Raw genomic sequence first — 6,340 nt, forward strand, 5'->3', positions numbered from 1 at the left:
GTATTAGAATGACGAACGGATTGAATCTACGGATTTAATTTAGCATTTATCGATGTTAGCAAGCACGAAACCAGTATTTTAATACTAAGAGTGACCGACACTGAAGGATTTTATTTAGATCTTCTCTTAGATCACTTCACCACTCACGCCACCCAATCCCAACGCTTGCCAACGCTACAAGTAAAGAAAAGAAGGAAAATTCAAAAGGGGACAAGAGCCATCATGACTTGGCATTGGAACTACCAAATTGCATGCCACAAGGTACCTTCCATTGGTGGTATCCACCCCCACCCTATCCTACCCCAAATTTTCGTGCATAGCCTCCCCAAAAGCAAGAGTGGCTGCAAACTTCTCCCATATATTCCATTCATTTTCACTCCAAGAAAGTGCTAAGGCAAGAAAGTGCTCTCACTCTCTTCTCCCATCTCCATTTTCGTCCCTCCACATCTCCCCCACTCCCAAGACTCTTCTCCCACCATTATCACACTCCATAGAAGCCCTTGAAGCCCCAAGAGGAGTATCAAAGCAAGGGAGAGCATGGGAAAACTAGGGCGTAAAGTTAGAGTGAAGGTTGTGCTTCGAGGGTGAGTTTTATTTTGTCTTCTCAACTGAAAATACTTTAAGACCACGTATTTTTACTCATATGTGTGCTATATTGTGTGAGGATATGTTTTATGGTCTTGGATGTTTATTTTGGTAGAGTTTATTGGGTGAAAAATCGTGCATGAGGTAAAGCTGCGAATCTGCCATAAGCACACTGCTCCGGCAGTATTTTACAAGGCGATTTCAGCCATCCAAACGGTGCCTAAAAATTCCCAAATTAATTATATATCATATTTTATATGTTTTCTACACTATGGTATATTTTCAGAATTTTTAGAGCTCTTATGATTTATTTATGAATTGTTAAACATCACTGCCCGTCTGGAATGCATTTCTGGTAAACAATCTTTGGGAGGCCATAAGTCACGTTTCAATTGGTAAAACCCTTTGAAACATTAATATGATACTCTAGACTCCCTTATCTTTCGTTTGAAACTGGCCTCACTATTTTTGGATGAGGGAAATGCCCGGTATAATTCTTTGAAGTCTAGTTCTTATTATGTGTATCCTCCAGTAGGTTTTACAAACCTACGACTTTGAGGTGGCAAAGGCCAACCTAAATCTTTGATTCTCAAGCCCATTTTTATATTGAATATCCATTGACATGTTGGGAACTTATTTGTTCATTTGTAGAATTTTTGGTAAAGCCTAAAGTGGGATTTCTGAATTAAACTTTGAATCTGCCGAACTTGAACTCTTTTTGTGCACTGAACTTTGGATGTTAATATCTCCTAAACCATGAATCTTCTTGGGGTAAATTCAACTGGAGAGTGTCACACTCTCTCCCTAGTTTTCAGATTGACCCTTGGAGTTCCCAGTGGCCTTTTGTAATGGGAGATATGAATTTTTAAAGAAGGCCCATTGACTTGGTTCTAATCTGGAAATCTGAAATTTCCAGATTTTTGCTTGTTAAGTACCCATCTTTGAGTGGGCATATCTTGCTCGTTTGAACTCTGTTTCATTCGATTCAAATTGGAGAATGATCCTTGGAATGTCTAGTTTCCAGAATGTCCTTTGGAGCCTCATTTAGAGATCCGAGGCAGAATTGGTGTCTGTTGCAAAACAGCCCCTTAAGAGCTCAAGTTGTTGAATTATTTTCTAAGTTTGAAAGTTGGTTTTAAAGGATGTTTCATGAAATATTATGTATATGTGCATGACGAGTTTGGGATATGTTTTGTGCAAAGTTTTCATGAAAATGAGTGAGTTAACCTAGATAAGGCATCAACATAAGCTAACGTATGTAAAATGCATAATCCCTAGTTCGATTTTGCGTTGTAAGTCCGAGAATAGGTTGACCTAGAGATCCCAAGTAGACAACGATTTTTGTTATCCATGATATGTGCTAAGAGTTAAGAACTCGTCTTGTAGGAATTGGTTCACAGGACGGTACCACCGCTTAAGATCACCTCTCTTCCATACCGAGGATCAGGTAGGCATTACTTTCACTATACGTATATGGAGATCCCCTGCGTGTCGTAGGCCTCTTATACAGATAAATGCATGAGATGATTTAACTGTTAATTTCAGTTTTATATGTCTATCAAACGAGTTTAATGCTACCTTTGAACAAGTTATTTCGTTACAAAATCTTTGAATTAAAGTTATTTCAAGTATTGTCTTGCCATAAAATGTTTCAGTTTTAGTATGATATCTATCTGCTTTGGCTTTGCCAATGATGTAATCGAATTCGGGTCTTGAGCGGTTGATAGCTATCCTGCCTTGACTAGTGTACACCAGTGAGTCATCTAGCAGGTTGGCCGGTCAAGTGTTCGTGAGAGGTGGCCACCTCTCCGACACACAGTTCCAGATATGATAGAATACAAGAGAACTTAGTCTGATCAGATGAACTTTAAGAATCACAAATGAATTTAGTAAGCTTGGGCCTATTTCACAAAAACTCCCTTGCTGTACTGGTTATGATGGCATGACAATTTACAGTTTTATGATGCATGTATTTTATTTTTAGGCATACGTGCCCACTGAGTACTCTCGTACTCAACCCTGCATATATTTCTAAATGTGCAGGATGAGCAGTGGCTGATGGAGATGAAGTGAAGAGCGGAGCTTTTGTCATAGGTTAAATGAATGAACTCTTGGATACATGTCTTCATACATGTAATCAGATTATGTTATTCCGCTGCGTACTCTTAGGTTTTATGTTCTTTCAGTTAAGCCAGTTTTATCTGAACCTACAAGTCTGTTCAAGTCTTGTGACTAAACATCAGGTGTATTATAAATTTTCCCTTCTTTAAACAAATTTTAGTTCGATCCTCTATTATTTGTTCACCCCCTTTTTTTCGCCGTCGATAACTGTGTCCTTAGTTACGTTTTCCTAGCTTATTTATCCCTAATTAAGTCCGGTCGTGACAGAAACTCCCTTTCTATCGCCGTCGATAACTGTGTCCCTTCGTCGCGGTTTCCCGGCTTAGTTATCCTTAATTAAGTCGAGTAGCGTCTGTGACATTATTTTGGGTCAAATCCAACTGGAGAGTGTTACACTCTCTCCCTAGTTTTCGGATTGACCTTTGGGGTTCCCAGTGAACTTTTGTGAAGAGGGATATGAATTTTTAAAGAATGCCCACTGACTTGGTTCTAATCTGGAATCTGAAATTTCCAGATTTTTGCTTATAAATACCCATCTTTGAGAGGGCATATCTTGCTCCTTTGAACTTTGTTTTATTCGATTCAAATTGGAGAATAATCCTTGAAATGCCTAGTTTTCATAATGTCATTTGGAGTCTCATTTGGAGATCCGAGGAAAATTTGGTATCCGTTGCAAAATAGCCCCTTAGGAGCTCAAGTTGTTGAATTATTTTATTAGTATGAAACTTGATTTTTAGAAAGGGATGTTGATGAAATATTAAGTATACGTGCATGATGAGTTTAAAACATGTTTTATGCATAGTTTTCATGAAAACAAGTGAGTTAACCTAGATAAGGCATCAAGATAAGCTAATGTATGAGGAATGCATAGTCTTAAGTTTTGATTATGTATTTGTTAGGTCCCGGGGGGTCTCGAATAGGTGTATGGGGGGAGAGAATACACCTATGGGCTATTTTTACAAAATCCTCAATCAGAGGGATCTCAAGATAGAGATCTAAACGAAACTTTACACGCAAACAAAGACACCTGTTGAGTGAAAACAGTTTTGACCAAACAGGGTTGACGACTGATACTGAACGCTCTTCAGTAAGGAGTTATCAGTTAAGTTACTGGAACTTAACTGATGCACTTATGGGCTTCAGTCGAGTTTGCTAAAACAGAGATGATAACACTCTTCCTGACTATCAAAACATAGATCAGTCTGCAGACTGATATCATACGCAGCGAAAATTAAACTTAGTTTCGCAATAGCCTCGGTTGAGCACGTTGTTGGTCTTAGGTTTCTCTTTGTCGTTAATCAGTATTCAGTTTATCAATTGAAACAACACAAATAAGAAAGTAAAATTGAAAGTGGTAAACAACACAGAAACTTTTACATGGTTCGGAAAAACCCTTTCCTACATCCACGGTCGGTTGATCAGACCAACAATCCACTCCGCAAGTGCTTAACAGGTGCACTGCAAACCAAACCGTGTGCTTGCTGGGTGCACACAACCGTACCACTGAAGAAAACCCTTCTTCAGTACCCACGCTTCACTCGCGTCGGATTTCTCTTGCTTAGCACAACCCGCACTAAGACTCTCAGAGACAAAAAACCCTTCTGACCTCCGAATCACTCAAAACACTCAAATCTTTCTTTTGGAAAGGAGGTTTGAACGAGTGCCAACTATACTGCAAAGAACAAGTTCTTTGTAGCTAGTTTTGACCTTGGCTTCTGGGTAGACAGAGGTTTGCCTAAGGTCTAAGAGAATGTATGTAATCAGTAGTGACTGATTTTGGCTTTGGAATTCTCTTCGTCGATTCAAGCTTTGGGGAGATTAAGCTTTAGGCTGAGTAGCAATTTCGGCAGAGCTTCAGCTTATGTCGTTGAATCGGTGAAGATTGAAGTTGATCCTCGAGCGCTATTTGTAGGAGAACTCTTGAATAGATCCGTTGGCGTAGAACGTCCTCAAGATTTCTTCCGTTGGAGAGCAATTCGAATTTGGGCTGAGGCTTCAATCTTCGAGGTTCCTTGTCTAGTGGAAATGGCCCTCTTGAGGGACAGGAGATGTGACGTCTCTGATAAAGTAACCACCAAATAGGAATGACCTCTGCAGAGATAAGATCCTAAGATCTCTACATTTAATGCGGCTGTACTCTTGTGAGTATGTGGCTTCCTTTGAACGTTGGAAGATTAGTCCGAGGAAGAATGATCAACTGATACTTGACTTTAGTATCAGTCTGTGGCACGCATTAAGTAATCAGTTCCAAACTGATTCTTCAACTGATACTTCAGTTGGTATCTTCAGTCTTCAGTCTTCAGTCCTTCGTCCTTCAGTCTTCAGTCTTCAGTCTTCAGAACTGCATACTAAACTAGAAACGAACTCTAACACTTGAGTTCAAAAACTGTTCTAGTCTATTACAATTAAGACCTATGAATTTTGGTATCATCAAAACAAGGATTAGGATATTCCACAAGGTTCCCAACAGTATTGTAAGTCCGGGAATAGGTTGACCTAGAGACCCTAAGTAGACAACGGTTCTCATTATCTATGATATATGTTAAGTGTTAAGAACTCATCTTGTAGGAATTGGTCCATAGGACGGTGCCACAGCTTAAGATCACCTCTCTCTTCCACATAGAGATCAGGTGGGTTATATATATATATATATAGGTATATATATATATATGTAACATCCTAGTCTTATTTTACGTCTTATTTTAAGTTCAAACCTTAATAATAATAATAATAATAATAATAATAATAATAATAATAATAATAATAATAATAATAATAATAACAATACTACTACTACTATTAATAATACTTTATGAGAGACAAAATATTTGCATGATTATTTAAACAAAACTTAAAGTTCCTATCTACACGATTTTAAGAAGTCAAGACAACACTAATTTTACATAATTCAGGAATAGTTTTTAAACTCAAAATTTACATAACACAAAATAAAACATTATATATTTTAACTAGATGCAAAACGAGTTTCTCCTTAACATGCCCATTCGACTCTCCAACGCCTCCAACATTATTCACCTGAAATGATAATAGTATGGAATGAGCATACAAGTATACTCAGTGTGAGATATCATGCAATAATTGTCCATGTTAATAAAATGACAGCACATAAGGTCATAACATTCATAACATCAAGTCGCACGGTGGCATACCAAGAACTATTAATGTCCTGGACCCATTTAGCGAGTCTCTGGCGACAAAGGTTGCAACCCAAATTTAACATCAAATCGCATTGTGGCATACCAAGGATTGTGACATCCTGGACCCATTTAGCGGGCCCCTAGCGATACCTCATTTATGAACACATATAGCCATCATAATATTAAAATGGACAAGAATTAAAATTCATGGTATGAATTAAATAAATTGGTGACATGAATTAAATAAATCCCACACCTTCAATTATTGAACTTTCGGAAATTAATCTAAGCAAGCCAAAATTATGGTTCTTCTCGTACTGCACTGTGTAACTACTCAATATCAGTTTAAAGTTATAAGGTGTATAGGATTGGAATTGTACTGAAGATGAGAAATTAAGCACACTGAGGAAAGGTATATATACAAGATAAAAGGTGTGAGCTGAGTTAGAGATCTACTAACATAGGCCTAAACGCTC

The 6,340-nt window shown here is 38.0% G+C and overlaps 1 long non-coding RNA gene across 1 annotated transcript; it reads left to right on the forward strand.

Annotated features, from left to right (window-relative positions):
• Positions 1-360: 360 nt before the first annotated feature.
• LOC131023654 (uncharacterized) lies at positions 361-2,876 on the forward strand. The gene is made up of 3 exons (XR_009101452.1): positions 361-584; positions 1,972-2,032; positions 2,629-2,876. It is a non-coding gene; the product is annotated as an uncharacterized LOC131023654 (long non-coding RNA).
• The last annotated feature ends 3,464 nt before the right edge of the window (positions 2,877-6,340 follow it).

Source organism: Salvia miltiorrhiza, chromosome 4, assembly GCF_028751815.1.
Source record: "Salvia miltiorrhiza cultivar Shanhuang (shh) chromosome 4, IMPLAD_Smil_shh, whole genome shotgun sequence".
NCBI classification, from domain to species: domain Eukaryota; kingdom Viridiplantae; phylum Streptophyta; class Magnoliopsida; order Lamiales; family Lamiaceae; genus Salvia; species Salvia miltiorrhiza.